This window comes from Bos mutus, chromosome 25 (assembly GCF_027580195.1).
Source record: "Bos mutus isolate GX-2022 chromosome 25, NWIPB_WYAK_1.1, whole genome shotgun sequence".
In the NCBI taxonomy this organism is placed as follows: Eukaryota; Metazoa; Chordata; class Mammalia; order Artiodactyla; family Bovidae; genus Bos; species Bos mutus.
The window spans coordinates 33,981,124-33,999,649 of record NC_091641.1 but is presented as its reverse complement, the minus strand read 5'-3'; the positions used below and the strand labels follow the sequence as shown (position 1 = coordinate 33,999,649).

The window sequence follows — 18,526 nt, the reverse complement described above, 5'->3', positions numbered from 1 at the left end:
CAGGGGGTGTCTCTTCATCCTCTTTTCTCTTGTTCTGTCTGGGTCTGAATGCTTATGTCCTCCCCAAATTCATATGTTGAAGCATTCACTTGCAACATGTTTTTTAAAAAGATTTTTTAAAGCAAAAATTAAAAAAGTTATTTGTTTATTTGGCTGTGCTGGGTCTTAGTTGCAGCACTCAGCATCTTCCATCTTCATTGGGGCACGCAGGATCTTCAGTTGCAACATTTGGGATCTAGTTCCCTGACCAGGGATCAAACCCAGATCCACTGCATTGGGAGTGCAGCGTCTTAGCCACTGGACCACCAGGGAAGTCCCACTTGCAATGTGATAGTATTTGAAACTGGGCTTTTGTAAAGGGATTACGTTTATTTAGACGAGGTCATGGGCTTCCCAGGTGGCACAGTGGTAAAGAATCTGCCTGCCAACGCAGTAGATGCAGGTTTGATCCCTGGGTTGGGAAGATCCCCTGGAGGAGGAAATGGCAGTCCACTCCAGTATTCCTGCCTAGAGAATCCCATGGACTGAGGAGCCTGGTGGGCTACAGTTCGTAGGGTCGCAAAGAGTTGAACACAACTGACTGGACTTAGCAAGCACACACTGTATTTTTGTGAACTGGTTTCTGATCATGGGGCCTAGAACATAGTAAGTGCTCAGAAATGTCTGTGGTGTTGAATGTATGAATGTTAAAATGAGAATTCAAAATTAGCCTTTTCAAGGACCACTTTAAATACAGGTTTCTCTTAAGAGTAAAGTCAGGTTCTGACTTTGAGACAGCAGCTTTTACATTTCTTTTTTTCAGGAGGATCGGAGTTTTGAAATAGTACGTGTAATGAGAATTTGAGTTTAGGAAAATTGATTTGTTCAATGGGTTTAAACATCTTTTCCGTTAGGAAAGATGATGCCCAAGGACAGAAGACATTAGCCTGTGTTCATTCCAAAGACATTTACGTTGATAGAATTAGAGAAAAAAGGATCATTTTGGATACAATATCCAAATAATGATACATAAAAAATTATAGAATATACATGTACAGTAGCCTAAATTTGTGTTGTTCTTGGGGGGAAAAAAGCTAAGGCTGTACCTGGATGGAGAACTTGACCTGGAAAATATCTACTCCTTCTCCCAACAATTCTAGATATCTAGTATGTGTCAGGTCTTGATTCGAGCACTAACATGATCACCTTTAATCGTTTCAAATTCCTGTTTGGTAGGAGTCACTGTCTCTACTTTGTAACTGACGACATTGAAGTTCAGCATATTGATGTAATCGGCCCCAAGTTCGTGCAGCTGGGAAGTAGCGGAGGTGGTATTTGAACACTGGTCTTCCTGATGTCAAAGCTGATGTTTTCACACCCATTTCAACCCAAGGATGGGGCACAGGCATAATTTTCCAAAAGGGAACCCAAAGTGCTGACTTCACATTTAGTCCCTGCCTTTGGCTCTGGATGTTTTTAAAAAAATTATTTTATTGAAGTATAGTTGATTTACAATATTGTGTTAGATTCTGCGGTAAAGCAATGTGATTCAGTTACTTATTTGCATACATTCTTTTTCATATTCTTTCACTTATAGTTTATCATAGAATATTGAGTATAGTTCAGCCCAGGGCTCTTTATTTTTAAAAGTTTTTATTTTTGGGTGCACTGGGTCTTCATTGCTGCAAGTGGGCTTTCTCTAGCGGCAGTGAGTAGAGGCTACTCTCTAGCTGCAGTGTGCAGGCTTATCACTGCGGTGGCTTCTCTTGCTGCGGAGTGCGGGCTCTAGGGCACAAGGGCTTCGGTAGTTGCTGCAACATGGGTTCGGTAGTTGCAGCTCCCGGGCTCTAGAGCACAGACCCAAGTGTTCTACCACAGGGTCTTAGTTGCTCCATGGCATATGGAATATTTCCCGACTTGGGATTGAACCCGAGTCCCCTGCATTGGCAGGAGGATTCTTAACCACTGGACCGCCAGGGAAGTCTGTGCCCAGAGTTCTTTAAATCCTTTCTAGCCAAGGTCAGGACTGGACCCGGGGCTAGAGAGGGCTGAGCTTTCTTGCTGGGAAGGGACTCTAAGGATCAGCTGGAAGGTTCTTCTGTGGCAGGATTTGCAGGTGAAATGCTCTAACTCTGAGGACAAATCCTGGGGGGACAGACCTTCTCCCAGCAGACAGGTATTCCCCTCTGCCTGTCTGGGGTGGTGAGGGTGAAGGTGAGTGGGTGCACACAGGTGAATGCCTTTGCATGTGTATAAACCCAGGCACTCATGCGTAAGAGGGTGTGCATGTCTCTGTGAATATTTATGCCTTTGCATGTGTGTTTTTGTTGTACATTTCACAACTATTTCTGCCTCTATATGTGTGTCTATCTGTGTTTGTGTATATAATGACTTACAACAACAAGGAAATGTGTATTCAGAGATCCCCGACTTCCCGCCATCCTATTTAACAGATCAATTTCATCTCCCATTTGATCAAATGGATTTTGTTTATCTTCCATAAATCTTGTGCTGGCAATTCCAGCTCTGCTGACTCCCACATCTCTCATTGTTCTCAACATTGTACTGTCTTTTATGAGGTTTAATATTCTGCCCAGCCTTCATGGGATGCTAATTTCTTATTGGGCTATGATCCTATTGTGTTGGCCTGGACTTTGGGAGTCTGGCGTCAGTAACTGATGGCCAGATCTGTCCTGTTAGCTCTCCTGAAATATAGAAACAATCTTGGGTGTTGGCAGATTTGGCATCATCTTAGGCAGCATGGAGTGAGGGACATAAAGAGATGGATTTTGAATTAAATGGAACTCATTTCAATTCTGGCTCTGGAACTAACCAGATGAGTGACCTCGGGCAAGTCCTTCTTGTTTCCTTCCTGCCACGAAACCTTTTAGGACAAAGAGAATTAGAAATTCTTAGTTGCACGGATAAAAATAATCTATCTGAAACATCCTTTACTTGGTAAGAGTATCAGATAGATATTTCTGTGTAACAAACCATCTCAAAACTAAATGGCTTAAAATCTATAAACATTTGTGTTTGCTCATGAGTCTGTGTGTTGGCTATTTGCAGGGGGGATGTTCTTTGGCTCCCAGTGGGGCTCTGTTCTGTGTCTGTGGTCAGCTGAGGGTCATCTTGATGGCTTTTACTGGAGGTTGCCTGACTATTGGCTGATGCCTCTTGGTTCTTTTCATGTGATTTTCCAGCCTCCAGAAGACTAGCCTGGGCTTGTTCTCACAGTGGAAGCAAGACATTTGAAGCTATAAAGTTTCCTAATGCTTCCACTTGGAACTAGAATTCTGGTCCATTGCATTCTATTGACCAGATCAGGTGATAGGGTCAGCCTGGATAAACTGGTGGGGAAATAAGACTCTACCTCTCTCTCTCTCTCTTTTTTTTTTTTTTGGTTGCACTGGGTCCTTGCTGCTGTGCACAGACTTTCTCTAGTTGCAACGAGTGGGGGCTACTTTCTAGGTGCTGTGCACAGGCTTCTCAGTGGTGGTCTCTCTTGTTGCAGAGCATAGGCTCAGTAGTTGAGGCTCCTGGACTCTAGGGCACAGTTTCAGCAGTTTTGGCCTATGGGTTTAGTTGCTCCGAGGCTTGTGGAATCTTCCCGAACCAGACATCAAACCCTGTGCTCTGTACTGGCAGGCAAATTCTCAACACAGGACCACCAGGGAAAAGACTCTCTACCTCTTGTTAGGAGAAGCTGCGAAGTCACATTGGAAAGATGTGCAAACAGGGAGACCATTAACTGGGGCAATCAATGCAATCAGCCTGTTGCAATAGGCACTTAATCCTGGAACTTAGGAGGAATTTCATGAACATTAATTAACAGCACTTAGTGTAACCTTTGAGGGAAAGAAAAACAATTCCCCCCCCCCACTCTTCTAAATTCTTGGCTGAGATTCTATGGTGCGTGCAATCTCAGTTGCTCAGTCGTATCTGATTTTCTGTGACCTCATGAACTGTAGCCCAGCAGGCTCTTCTGTCTATAGGATTCTCCAGGCAAGAAAACAAGTGGGTAACCATTCCTTCTCCAAGGGATCTTCCCAACCCAGGGATCAAATCTGCGTCTCCTGCAGTTTCTGCCTTGTCAGGCACGTTCTCTACCACTGTATCACCTGGGAAGCCCTGAGATCCCCCTGTAATAACAGATATTAACAGGAGAGAAAGAAACAAAAGTTTAATAACACATATACATGAGATAGCATGGCAACCCACTCCAGTATTCTTGCCTGAAAAATCCCATGGACAGAGGAGCCTGGTGGGCTGTGGTCCGTGGCGTCGCAAAGAACTGGACTCGATTGAAGTGACTAAGCACAGCACAGCACAGCATACATGAGAGAGACCCAGGAGAACTGAGTAACTCCTTGAAATGGTCCAAGTCACCACCTTAAATACTGTCTCCAGCTAAAGTCAAAAGAAAATATTGAGGGAACCAGGTCTGGGAGGTGACCAGGAAAAGCATAGTAAACAAGGGTACAGACACAATGCAAATTTAAGTCAGTTGGTTTCTCCAATGATAAGATTTTCCGGAGATTTAGTCATGCTTCCTGTGGTCCAGAGAGGAAGACACCCTTCCAAATGGAGATTTCCCTTATCAATGTAAATTTTGGTTACAAAGGGTCGCTTCTACTACTGGGGTTCTGAGAGCTCCTCTGGTTGCTGCTGCTCAAAAACAATTAACCTACAGTTATCCTGATGCTGGAGAGGCATGTTTTAGGGTGACAAATTCTTCTCCCCTTCTCTGTTTAAACTTGGATCTCCAGGTGGACCACTCTCAGCACAGATTTGCATTCATTCAGGGCCCTTTGGTTTCCTCGTCTCTCTCTCTGGCTGCATCCCATGCCTGGGCTTGATTCCTCTCTTTGAGCTCAGTAGGCATTCAGACTGTGCACTTGTAGCTCATTTCTTCAAATGATGAGAATAAACATGTACTGGAGGCTTACTCAGCTCTAGGCTTTGTTTTTGTTGCTCAACAGCTAAGTCGTGTCCAACTCTTGGTGACCCCATGAACTGCAGCATACCAGCCTCCTCGGTCCTTCACTATCTCCCAGAGTTTGCTCAAACTCATGTTTATTGAGTCGGTGATGCCATCCAACCATCTTCTGTTGTCCCCTTCTCCTTCTGCCCTCAGTGTTTCCCAACATCAGGGTCTTTTCCAGTGAGTCAGTTCTTCATATCAGGTGGCCAAAGGATTGGAGCTTCAGCGTCAGTCTTTCCAAGGAATATTCAGGGTTGATTTTCTTTAGGATTGACTGGTTTGATCTCCTTGCTGTCCAGGGGACTCTCAAGAGTCTTTTCCAGCACCACAATTTGAAAGCATCAATTCTTTGGTGCTCAGCCATTTTTATGGTCCAACTCTTACATCTGTACATGACTACTGGAAAAACCATAGCTTTGACCATGCAGACCTTTGTCAGCAAAGGCAGAGAAGGTGATGGCACCCCACTCCAGTACTCTTGCCTGGAAAATCCCATGGACGGAGGAGCCTGGTAGGCTGCAGTCCACTGCGTCTTGAAGAGTCGGACATGACTGAGCGACTTCCCTTTCACTTTTCACTTTCATGCATTGGAGAAGGAAATGGCAACCCACTCCAGTGTTCTTGCCTGGAGAATCCCAGGGACAGGGGAGCCTGGTGGGCTGCCGTCTATGGGGTTGCACAGAGTCGGACACGACTGAATTGACTTAGCAACAGCAGCAGCAGCAGTCAGCAAAGGGATGTCTCTGCTTTTTGATATGCTGGCTAGGTTTGTCATGGCTTTCCTTCCAGGGAGCAAGCGTCTTTTAATTTCACGGCTGCAGTTACTATTTGCAGTGATTTTGGAGCCTGAGCAAATAAAATCTGTCTAGGCCTTATGCTATTAATAATGTAGGGGAGTACAATTTGCTTTCCCCAAATATCTCTTTGTGTATTATTTTGTGCTGAAAGCAATCAGTGTTCTAAAAGACTCAGGAAGAACCTTTGACCTTTCTCTAACTGCTTAAAAGAATGTAGACAGAGGACCTGTTACAGGAAGGGAGCATCACGGGAGATCACCAGGGTGTGAACTAGCTGTGTAGACAGGGAGGAAACCAGCAAAGTCTGTTAAAACTCCTCTCTGTGTGGGCTTCACTGGTGGCTCAGTGGTAAAGAATCCACCTGCCAATGCAAGAGACGTAAATTCGATCCCTGATCCAGGAAGATCCCACATGCTGCGGAGCAACTAAGCATCACAGTTATTGAGTTTGTGCTCTAGAGCCTGGGAGCTGCAACAGCTGAGCCCATGTGATGCGGCTGCTGAAGTCTGTGTGTCCTGGAGACTGTGCTCCATGATGAGAAGCTGCCACAGTAAGTCCCTGCACCGCAATTAGAGAGTAGCTCCCGTTCACTGCAACTAGAGAAAAGCCTGAGCAGGAAGACCACCTGCTGCTGCTGCTGCTGCTGCTAAGTACAGCCAAAAAAAAAAAAATCTTCTCTGTGTCCCATTTATTTGCCAAACATTTGCTTCATTTGCTTTTCCAGCTCCATGTTGATTGCCTTCCTCTGTTTTGAAATCCTAAACCACTACCCCCCAACATCCTCTTTTTTCCTTTTAATTATTTTTGTTCATACTGTGTGGTTTGTGGGATCTTGGTTCCCTGACTAGGAATTGAACTCAGACCCTCGGCAGTGAAAGCATGGAAGCACCGAGTCTTAACCACTAGACTGCCAGGGAATTCCCTCAACATCCTGTTCTGTCTTTAGCTGGAGATTATGAGTTACTCAGTTCTCTGAGTCTCTCCCATGTATACAGGTTATTAAACTTTTGTTTCATATTCTGTGTCAATTTAATTCCTAAGAATTAATTCAGAATCAGCCAGAAGAATCTAAAAGAGTAGAGAAAACTTTCTTTGTTCCTGAATCTGTGCATTTCATTTGCATTCATTTTTAATCTTTTTTTGAGCACCAAAGAATTGATGCTTTTGAACTGTGGTGTTGGAGAAGGCTCTTGAGAGTTCCTGGGACTGCAAGGAGATCCAACCAGTCCATCCTAAAGGAGATCAGTCCTGAATATTCATTGGAAGGACTGATGCTGAAGCTGAAACTCCAATACTTTGGCCACCTGATGCGAAAAACTGACTCCTTGGAAAAGACCCTGATGCTGGGAAAGATTGAAGGTGGGAGGAGAAGGGGACGACAGAGGATGAGATGATTGGATGGCATCACTAACTCGATGGACAGAGTTTGAGCAAACTTCAGGAGTTGGTGATGGACAGGGAAGCCTGGCGTACTGCAGTTCACGGGATCACAAAGAGTCAGACACGGCTGAGCAACTGAACTGATACTGATTTATCTTACTACTTTCCTGTGATGGAAGTACCTTGATCATCCCCACGTTACAGACAAGGGGAGGGGAGTAGCCTACCCAAGGTCACTGAACTAGCACAGGGAGGGTTCAAACCCAGGTCTGTCTGATTTTAAAGTCAGTGCTTGGGATTTTCCCTGATGTCTGGTGCTTAAGAATGTGCCTGCCAGTGAGGAGGACATGGGTTTGATCCTTGGTCTGAGAACTAAGACCCCATATGCTGTGGGATGACTGAGCCTGTGCGCCACAACTGTTGAGCCTGGGAGCTGCAACTACTGAGCCCTTGTGCCCTGGAACTCCTCCTCTGCAACAAGAGAAGCCCCCTCAGTGAGAAGCCTGAACACCACAACCCCCAGTTGCTGCAACTAGAGAAAGCCCAGGCCACAAAGATCCAGCCGCAAAGATCCAGTGGAGCCAAAAATAATAATATTTTAGAAATTAAAAAGTAAAGTCAAGGTTGTATAAACAATGTCAGACTGTCTTTTAGGTACACCTAGGATGACCCACTCATCTTAGTTTTCTGGTTTTAAAGTGGAAACCCCTGTGAGGGGGGTGGTTTAGAATGGGGGGGACACATGTATAACCTGTGACCGATTCATGTTGATGTATGGCCAAAACCATCACAATATTGTAAAGTAATTATCTTCCAATTAAAATACGTAAATTAATTAAAAGATAAAATGGAAACCCCTGAGTCCTTGGAAATCACTCTGTCCTGGCAAAGTGGGGCGGTTTGCCATTTTGCCCTGACCTGAACCGTCTTGCAAGAGGCAGGCCTGGCTCAGGATCCAAGAATCCCCTGTCTTCCCCAGTCCTGATTGGAAAAGGAGGATTCCCAGGCCTTGTAGCATCTCTTGTGTCCTCTCTGATTCCCGACACCTGTCCCGTTGCTCGTTTCCTGCCGGTGCAGCCTGGTGTGCCATCAACATCTGCTTTGTTCCACTTTGAAAGCGCACACATCACTGCAGGTTGCTCCTGGCCCTGATTCCTGCCCCTGTACCCATAGCCGAGGCCTCCCTGGGGTCCCTAGGTGATGAAACAAAATAGCAATCCCATCTGTTTGGCAAAATCTTAGGAAACTTACTGTCCTCTTAATGCCTCCCAGTTGCCCCAGGGGGATAGGCAATGCCTTCTCACTGTGACATCTTTGCTAAATTCCTCTCATCACCTTGACAACCCAGCCATCACAGTTAGCCATGGGGTATTCACAGGAAAGAGGGAGAAACTATTAATAGCACCCAAGGAATTCCTCCCCAATCAAATATGCTTGCCCTTAGACTCAGTTTTTTTTCTTCTGAGCAGCTTCTTTATTTTTATTTTTTAAAGCATTTTTTATTGTGGGAAAATCTACATAATATGTTACCATCTTAACCATTTTTTTTAAAAATTGGAGGATAATTGCTTTACAATGTTGTGTTAGTTTCTGCTGTACAACAGCATGAATCAGCTACAAATATATGTATATCCTCTCCCTCTTGAGACTTCCCTCCTCTCCGTGTGCTCAGTGGCTTCGGACTCTTTGGGACCCCATGGTCTATAGCCTGCCAGGCTCTTCTCCCATGGACTTTTCCAGGCAAGAGTAATGGGAGCGGGTTGCCATTTCCTCCTGCAGGGGATCTTCCTGACCCAGGGATCAAACCCACATCTCTTGGGTCTCCTGCATTGGCAGGCAGATTCTTTACCACTGCGCCACCTGGGAAGCCCATCCCACCCCTCTGGGTCATCACAGAGCACCAAACGGAGCTCCCTGTGTTACACAGCACTTCCCACTAGTGCCCTTAGAATCTTTATATTCTTCTTATGTTCTTAAAATAGAACATTGCTCCTGATACGTATCACTTAAAAACCTTCCTTCAAATCAAAGAACTACAAACATCTAGGGGCTTCCCTGGTGGTTCAGATGGTAAAGAATCTGCCTGCAATGTGGGAGACCTAGGTTTGATCCCTGGGTTGGGAAGTTTCCCTGGAGGAGGGTGTGGCAACCCACTCTAGTATTCTTGCCTGGAGAACCCCAATGGACAGAGGAGCCTGGGCTGCAGTCCATGGGGTTGCAAAGAGTCGGACACGACTGAGCGACTAAGCACACACAGAAACATCTAGGCATTAGGGATGGTACTCAGAACGATGGTACTCTCTAACATGCAGCATAGAAGACTTCCCCGTAAATACAGAGAATGTTGAAAGGAAGGAGGGGAAGCAATATTAGATGCCCCTGAGTGCTGATTTAACCAGCACAAAAATATATTGGAAATGCAGACTTAGACGGGTTTGCTATTAATACATAACCGGAGTGGCCACTGAATGTGCCTGATTTCAAATAAGCATCTCACCTTGGAAGCTTCTCCAAGCCTTGACCTCTCGGGAATCTTGAAGACACCCAACAGAGCAAGAAAAACTGGTCTTGTGTTTTTCTTTAATTTAATTCGATTTTATTTTTGGCTTTGGCTGCACTGCAGAGCATGTGGGATCTTAGTTTCCCCACCAGGGGTTGAACCCTTGCCCGCCCCCTGCATTGGAAGCATGGAGTCCCAGCCACTGGACTGCTAGGGGAGTCCCCAGTCCATATTGTTTAACAGCCAAGGCAATGACTTTTCTGTATACAGTGGATTTAACTCAGATGTCTGGAGGAGCCACAGGTAAGTGATCAAAAAAAAAAAAAAAAAAGCAATTGTGTAAGCACTAGAGTTGCTCACAGTTGAATCTTAAACAAAAACCCTCAGCACCCCATGTTGCTGGAGGTTGGGTGCCCTTGTGAGATACAACAGTCAAATCAGTATGTACCCAGAGAAACAAATTAGGAACGAGCAGCTCCATACTTAGTCAAGCATGCCCAGCTCTCCAAGGATGTAGAAATGAAAGATTTCCCTGGCCCTCTGTGCATGCCCCAAAGAACATCTAAAAGCTCCCCAAGGTTAACTCCAGAAGAAAAGAGACCTTGCGCAATTGTGATGTTGTGAGAATTTACATTAGATAGAGTTAATGGGATTTTGAAAGTACTTCTTGGTCGCTATTAGGTCCATGCTGGGAAAATAATGGGGAAAAAAAATCTAGCAAAAATGCTTTTTAAGATTAATGGGAAATTATATTGGGGAGAAACAAAAATCCCCTACTGATGAGGGCAGTTGAATGGCTGCAAATGGCCAGTGTGTGGGGTAGACTTTCCATCATGTCAGTGATAAATATGGTTAATATTGAGGGTAATTAGAAACAGCAACAGGAATCTAAAGAGTTGCCATCACAGAGCCCAGGGAGTGGGGGATTGTGGGTAAATCCTTTCCTGTCTTTTTCAGCATCTTAGCTTATCTCCATATCTCATTCACTTGGCAGATTCTGTGAGTTGAAGGAAAGATGAGGATTATCACAGGTCTCCTGATTCAGGCAAAGAATCAGCCAAGATTTCCATCTGGATGGGAAACTGGAGGTTGGCAACCCTGTTTGCTCCCCAATCTGGCTGTCCATCAGAATTCCTTGGAAAATTAAAAGAATAGACTATTGGAAATCCCTTCAGACACATGGAATTGATGTCTTTGGGGCTGAGGTCCAGAAATCAGTACAGTAATTCCCCTACACACAAACCTTCAGGTTGTGAACTCTCAAAGATGAGAATGCGCATTCCATCAACGTCAGGCGTGAGTGAAATTGCAGCTTGCCCTCCGTCTCCTATTGCTGACCACCCTTCAGCTCTACCATCTCCCAACTCTTCTCCCTCCTCCAGTCAGTAATTCTTTTTATCTGTTCACTTGATCCCAGCCCCTGCATGCCAGCTGTTGTACTTTATCGTTGTACTTCTCAAAGTACTGCACTGTAAGATTAAATTTTTAAAAAAAATTTTTTGCTTTTTTGTGTATTATTTGTGTGAAAAGTATTAGAAACCTATTACAGTACAGTATTATATAGCTGATTGTGTTAGCTGGGGGCCTAGGCTAACTTTGTTGGGCTTATGAACAAATTGGACTTACGAACGCACTCTGGGAATAGAACTCATTCATATGTAGAGGACTTCAGTTCAGTTCAATCGCTCAGTTGTGTCTGACCCTTTGCAACCCCATGGATGGCAGCACACCAGTCTTCTTTGTTCATCACCAACTCCTGGAGTTTGCTCAACTCATGTCCACAGAGCCGGTGATGCCATCCAACCATCTTATCCTCTGTCGTCCCCTTCTCCTCCTGCCCTCAATCTCTCCCAGCTTCAGGGTCTTTCCCAGAGTCAGTTCTTATCAGATGGCCAAAGTATTGGAGCTTCAGCTTCAGCATCAGTCCTTCCAATGAATATTCAGGACTGACTTCTTGAGGATTGATTGGTTGGATCTCCATCTAGTCCAAGGGACTCTCAAGAGTCTTCTCCAACACCACAGTTCAAAAGCATCAATTCTTCGGCACTCAACTTTTTTTTTTATGGTTCAACTCTTGCATCTATACATGATTACTGGAAAAACCATGGTTCTAACTAGATGGACCTTTTTTGGCAAGGTAATGTCTCTGCTTTTTAATATGCTGTCTAGGTTAGTCATCGATTTTCTTCCAAGGAGCAAGAGTCTTAATTTCATGGCTGCAGTCACCATCTGCAGTGATTTTGGAACCCTCTCCCCCTCCAAGTGAAGTCTCTCACTGTTTCTATTGTTTCCCCATCTGTTTCCCATGAATTGATGGGACCAGATGCCATGATCTTAGTTTTCTGAATGTTGAGTTTTAAGCCAACTTTTTCACTCTCCTCTTTCACTTTCATTGAGGCTCTTTAGTTCCTCTTTGTTTTCTGCCATAAGAGTGGAATCATCCGCGTATCTGAGGTTATTGATATTTCTCCCGGCAATCTTGATTCCAGCTTATGCTTCCTCCAGCCCAGCGTTTCTCATGATGTACTCTGCATATAAGTTAAATAAGCAGGGTGACAATACACAGCCTTGGTGTACTCCTTTCCCAATTTGGAACCATCCTATTGTTCCAGGTCTGGTTCTAACTGTTGCTTCTTGTCCTGGATATAGATTTCTCAGGAGGCAGGTCAGGTGGTCTGGTATTCCTATCTCTTTAAGAATTTTCAACAGTTTGTTGTGATCCACACAGTCAAAGGCTCTTGCATAGTCAATAAAGCAGAAGTAGATGTTTTTCTGGAATTCTCTTGCTTTTTCTATGATCCAAAGATGTTGGCAATTTGATCTCTGATTCCTTTGCCTTTTCTAAATCCAACTTGAACATCTGGAAGTACATGGTTCATGCACTGTTGAAGCCTGACTTGGAGAATTTTGAGCATTACTTTGCTAGCATGTGAGATGAGTGCAATTGTGTAGTAGTTCGAACATTCTTTGGCATTGCCTTTCTTTGGGATTGGAATATATACATTTTTTTATATGCAGTAGAGAACTTACTGTGTATAAAAAGTTCCTGTGTCAAAATAGTCACTACCTGGTGTGTGTATATATGTGTGTGTTTATCATATATACTCGGAGAAGGCAATGGCACCCCACTCCAGTACTCTTGCCTGGAAAATCCCAGGGATGGGGGAGCCTGGTGGGCTGCTGTCTTTGGGGTCGCACAGAGTCGGACACGACTGAAACGACTTAGCAGCAGCATCAGCATCATATATACTATATGTTATATTTCAATATGCATTCCAGGTGGTTCTATAGTAGGAGCAGATGTTTGGAAAAACGGAGCTGGTGTCTTTCACAAATAAGAAAACTGAGTCGCTGGGTGATGAGGGACTTGCTTAATGCCACTGGACACAAATCCATGCCTGGAGGCTTAGCCTCTTAACACAAGGATTAGGCTTCCCCTTCTGGGCCAGGCCACAGCTCTTGCAGTAGTTCTGGAAACTTCTGGGAAGGTTTTGTGTCACCCCTCACAAAGACATGTCCACAGAAGGGCTGGCTTATTTGGCAGAATCTCATGGTGTTATCAACTCTGACAAGCCCTTCTGTTTGCTCACTCGCAGAAGCCTCCCAATACAGAAATACGACCCCCTCCTCCCAGTGAGTGGCCTCCGTGGGCAGCTGGACAAACAGAGCTCTGTAGCAGCTGCTAACTTCCTGTGTGCCTTTTATTGAGCACCTACTATGTGGCAGGCACTTTCCCATCCCCTTAAACTTCATATCAACATCCTAAGGAATAGGCGATAGTATTCCCATTTGATAAACTAAGAGGCTCATTTCACAAAAGTTTTACAAAGTGGAGGCCCAGGGAGGTGAAGAAATTCAACCAAGATCACGCAGCTCAAAAGCACCGAAGATTTAGGGAGTTCCCTGGTGGCCTAGTGGTTAGGATTCTGGGCTTTCATTGCTGTGGCCAGGATTCAAGTGAAAAAAGTGAAAGTGAAAAGTGAAGTCGCTCAGTCGTGTCCGACTCTTTGCGACCCCATGGCCTGTAGCCTACCAGGCTTCTTGGTCCATGGGATTTTCCAGGCAAGAATACTGGAGTGGGTTACCATTTCCTTCTCCAGGAGATCTTCCCGACCCAGGGATTGAACCTGGGTCTCTTGCATTGTAGGCAGACGCTTTACCATCTGAGCCACCAGGGTTCAATCCCTGGTCTAAAAACTGAGATCCTACAAGGCGCGTGGTGCATCCAAAACAGGAAAAGAAAGAAGCAAAAACAAAAAACCCCTAAGGTTCAAGTCCAGGTCATTGCAGCTTTGAGGCTTATATTTGTTCCTTTGCTTCTGTGGCATCACTCACAACTCTCCCATCACGTCTGAAGAATTTCAGCAACTCTCACTCAGCTCATTTAGGAACTAACCCATTCTCTTGATTAAAAATAAGTTTTTGTTGTTCAGTTGCTAAGTCGTGTCTGGCTCTTTGCAACCCCATGGACTGCAGCACACCAGGCTTCCTTGTCCTTCATTATCTCCTGGAGTTTGCTCAAACTTATGTCCATTGAGTCAGTGATGCTGTCCATCCACCTTATCCTCTGTCGCCCCCTTCTCCTCCTGCCCTCAATCTTTCCCAGTATTGCATTCTCCAAGAATTTTCTTATCAGAGAATTCTGGTCAGGGAGCTGGCCTTGGGGAAGTCAGCATTGGTGTTACCAAAGTTCAGTCACTTTCCGGCGGATGGAGGTCAAGTTCAGGCTTTTGTAATCAGTTGGTAAAAGGCATGTGTGCACAGCCATGCAGGAAATCTATGAATATTATCAAATAATGGTGTCGAGTATAATTAAGGTTGAGCTATTAAGCACTAATTAATTAAGCTGTCAGATTTTAATCAAGGAATTGATTGTTTCTGTAGAGCGCTCAGATGGTTCCGCATCTTTGCAAAGCTTGGAAACCACGATTTACAAAGATTAACAAATTAAAGGGCCATGCTCCGAGAGGAAGTGAGCTGTTCTGTTCCTTGGAGAATGCAGACCTGACCACATTTTGATTCTTACAGTCAAAACAGCAAGGAGTCTCATTCCAGTAGGACCAGGACCAAGGTGGTCTTTAACATTCTACAGATAAAAAAAACCCTTTCTTGAACACCTACTCTGGCTGGAAATGGGTTTCCCCACATTATCCTCTAAGCAACTTGTTCTTCAGTCACTCAGTCGTGTCTGACTCTTTGCGACCCCATGGACTGCAGCACGCCAGGCTTCCCTGCCCTTCACTGTCTCCTGGAGTTTGCTCAAACTCATCTCCATTGAGTCAGTGATGCTCTCTAACTATCTCATCCTCTGCTGCCCTCTTCTCCTTTTGCCTTCAATCTTTCCCAGGATCAGGGTCTTTTCCAATGAGTCAGCTCTTCGCATCAAGTGGCCAAAGGACTGGAGTTTCAGCTTCAGCATCAGTCTTTCCAAAGAATATTCAGGGTTAATTTCCTTTAGGATTGACTGGTTTGATTTCCTTGCTGTTCAAGGGACTCTCAAGAGTCTTCTCCAGCACCACGATTGGAAAGCATCAGTTCTTCAGTGCTCAGCATTCTTTATGACTAGAAAGAAGAAAAAACTGAGACCTAGAGAAGGGTTGGGACCAACCCAAGGTTTTATTGGGCTTCCCTGATGGCTCAGATGGTACAGAATCTGCCTGTAATGTGGGAGACCTGGGTTTGATCCCTGGGCCAGGAAGATCCCTTGGAGAAAGAAATGGCAACCCACTTAAGTATTCTTGCCTGGAGAATCCCATGGACAAAGGAGCCTGGCATGCTACAATCCATGGGGGTCACAAGGTTTTATTACTGAAGCTGGACTTCTTGGGGAGGGGAGTGGTGTTGGGCTTCTCTTTCCTGAGGCCGAGTGGACTGTCTTCTCTTGGATTCTGAGGATTCGGCTGTGGTTTTTGTTGTATTTTGTGTTACTGCCACCCTTCTTTCAGTCTCTCTTCCTACTGAGCAGAAATCACTTGCCACATGGAAAATATACCTGTTTGTTTGTCCCTAGGGAACTCCATTTCTAAAAGAATTAATATTAATCTGGCTAGGTGGGTCTTAGTTGTGGCACGTGAGATCTTCATCACAGCATGTGTGATATTTAATTACGGCATGTGAACTCTTAATTGTGGCTTGTGGGTTCTAGTTCCCTGACCTGGGATAGGACCTGGGCCCCCTGTATTGGGATCACAGAGTCTCAGCCTCTGGACCACCAGGGAGGTCCTAACACACTTGTTTTTGAAATCACACACATCAGGGTTTAAGCCTCCCTCTGCTACTTACTGGCCGCAAAAACTTGAACAAGTTATTTTCATTTCTCTGAGCCTCAGCTTTCTCATCTGCTAAGTGGGAACAATGCTGCTTCCCTTAGAAATGATTTAATGATCTAATAACTCCCTAGCTCTGTTGTTATCAAGCACTTCCTATCTGCCAGGCATGCGCTAAGCACCATATGCTCACCAGTTCACTTCATCCTCACAATAACCCAAGACTGTGCTGCCCACCAGCCCTTCCTGCCATGATGAAGACATTTTTATCTTTCTTACCTGTTATCTGTGCTATCCAACAGAGTAGACAGTAACCACACACAGCCATCGAGCACTTAGGCATGGCTCTCGCGACAGAAAGACAAAGTTTTAAATTTTCTTTAATTTTTTAAAATTTAAACTTTTAATTTCACATTGGAGTATAGCCGAGTCACAATGCTGTGACACTTTCCAGTGTACAGCAAAGCGACCCAGCCATACATATACATGTATTCCAATCTCCCCCAAGTCCCCTTCCAAAATTTTCGTTAATTTTAATGAGTTAAAATATAAAGAGCCAGAGTTGACTGGTGGCTACTGTATTAGCGCAGCTCTAACCATGTACTTACCCTCTTACCCTTGTTTGACCCATGAGGGCTCAGAGAAACCGTGTGATTTGCCTGTAGTTCTACAGGTTGTAAGTGGCGGGGTTGGGATTTGGACATGGTGAGGTGACTCCTAACCATGATACTATACTGCATGGGAACTCTTTTTTAATTTTAATTATTTTATTTTTGGCTGTGCTGGGTGTTCATTGCTGTGCCCGGGCTTTCTCTAGTTCTGGGGAGCAGAGGCTCTTGAGCCTGTGGGCACAGTAATTGTGGCGCACGGGTTCAGTTGCCCCACGGCATGCGGGGGGTTTTCCCAAGCCAGGGATTGAACCAGTGTCCCCTGCATTGCAAGGCGGAGTCTTAATCCCTGGACCACCAGGGAAGAGCCCCGCATAGGAGCTCTTCAGGTGATCAGGGCATCTTGCAGCAAACATCTGTGGCCCTCTGTTGTGACCTGGCCTTCCTGCTGAGGGTCGTAGCAGGAGACAGACCGTCTTACCGCATCCCAAAGCTGCTCGTCCGCCCTGAGTGAGTTGCCTGTTTATAGGCAGGAGATCGACTGGACTGGAATCGTGGGCTGCCGACATGCAGCGGTGAAGATTAATTGTACAGTCTGTGTTTATTTCTCGGTTGGAGCGACCTGTGCTTTGGCCTTTGGTCAGTTGAAAAAGGGAGCTGGTGTTGATTGAATGCTGGTTGTGTTCCAGATGCCACGTGGGGTCCTTTAAGTGCTGTAAGGCAGGCGCTGTCACCTCCCTCCTAGAGGTGATAAGACTGAAGCTCAAGAGGCTGGATGACCTGCCCAAGGTCACACAACCGGGAGGGGACGATGCAGAGCCTTGAAGGCAGGAGTCTGGCTCTGTTATTATATTTTGAATCTTCTCTTGCCTTCTCTTTCTCGGGATGCTTTACTGTGGCTGTGTCTCCCTGTCAGCTGTTTAGGTCTCTCTCATGGTGGGACAGACCTTGGGGATCCATCTCTTTAGGCAGGAAAGCAGCAGGAAGAAAATGGGTTTTGCAGAAATGGACTCACAGACTTAGAGAATGAATTTATGGTTGTGGGGGGTGGGAGGGAAGGATGGGGGAAAGGGATAGCTAGGGAGTCCGAGATGACGTGCATGCTCTACTATATTTAAAATGGATAATCAGCAAGGACCTCCTGTATAGCACAGGGAATACTGCTCGATGTTATGTGGCTGTCTACATGGGAGGGGGGTTTGGGGAAAATGCATGTGCCTACTAAGTTGCTTTAGTCGTGTCCGACTCTTTGTGACCCCATGGACTGTAGCCTGCCAGGGTCCTGTGTAGATGACATTGTCGAGGCAAGAATACTGGGGTGGGTTGCCATGCCCTCCTCCAGGGGATCTTCCTGACCCAGAGATCACACCTGTGGGTCTCTTATGTCTCCTGCCTTGGCAGGCGAGTTCTTTACCACTAGTACCACCTGGGAAGCCCTCTTGGGGGAGAATGGATACATGCATATGTGTGGCTGAATCCCTTTGATGTCCACCTGAAACTATCACAACATTGTTAATCAGCCATACACTAGTATAAAATAAAAAGTTAAAAAAATAATAAAACTTTTCAACCTTTAAAAAAAAAAAAGGAAAACAGAGTTTTGCTGAATTTGGCTGCAGCAGTCTCGAGCAGGATCGGGGAAGGGAAACAGGGAGCTGAGGAAGACTAGGGAATGACACCGAAGAAAGCCATTATTATCTTAATAATTATAGCCACACTGATTCTCCATGCCCTGTCCCTGGAATCCCTGTGACTCCCCCACACCCGACACAATGGCCTCCCTGGAGAGATGGGAACAGTCATCCTCAGAGGGACCTGATAACGTAAGAGATCAGCTGTCACATCTGGAGCAAATGGAAACCAAGGCACCAACGTTTAAGGAAATGTATCTGCACTTAATACTTTGTTTCTTTGATGGAGCAGTAAGAATGCCAAGATTTACACATTATGGGATTCCTCATTGAATCGTGTAAGTGTGGAAAATGCGAGCTCTGGGAATCTTTGGAAAAGCA

At 45.2% G+C, this 18,526-nt stretch overlaps 1 non-coding gene across 1 annotated transcript; it reads right to left on the bottom strand.

Moving 5' to 3' along the window:
- Positions 1-239: 239 nt before the first annotated feature.
- Positions 240-312, bottom strand: TRNAG-CCC (transfer RNA glycine (anticodon CCC)). Its single transcript has one exon. It is a non-coding gene; the product is annotated as a tRNA-Gly (tRNA).
- Between the last annotated feature and the right edge of the window lie 18,214 nt (positions 313-18,526).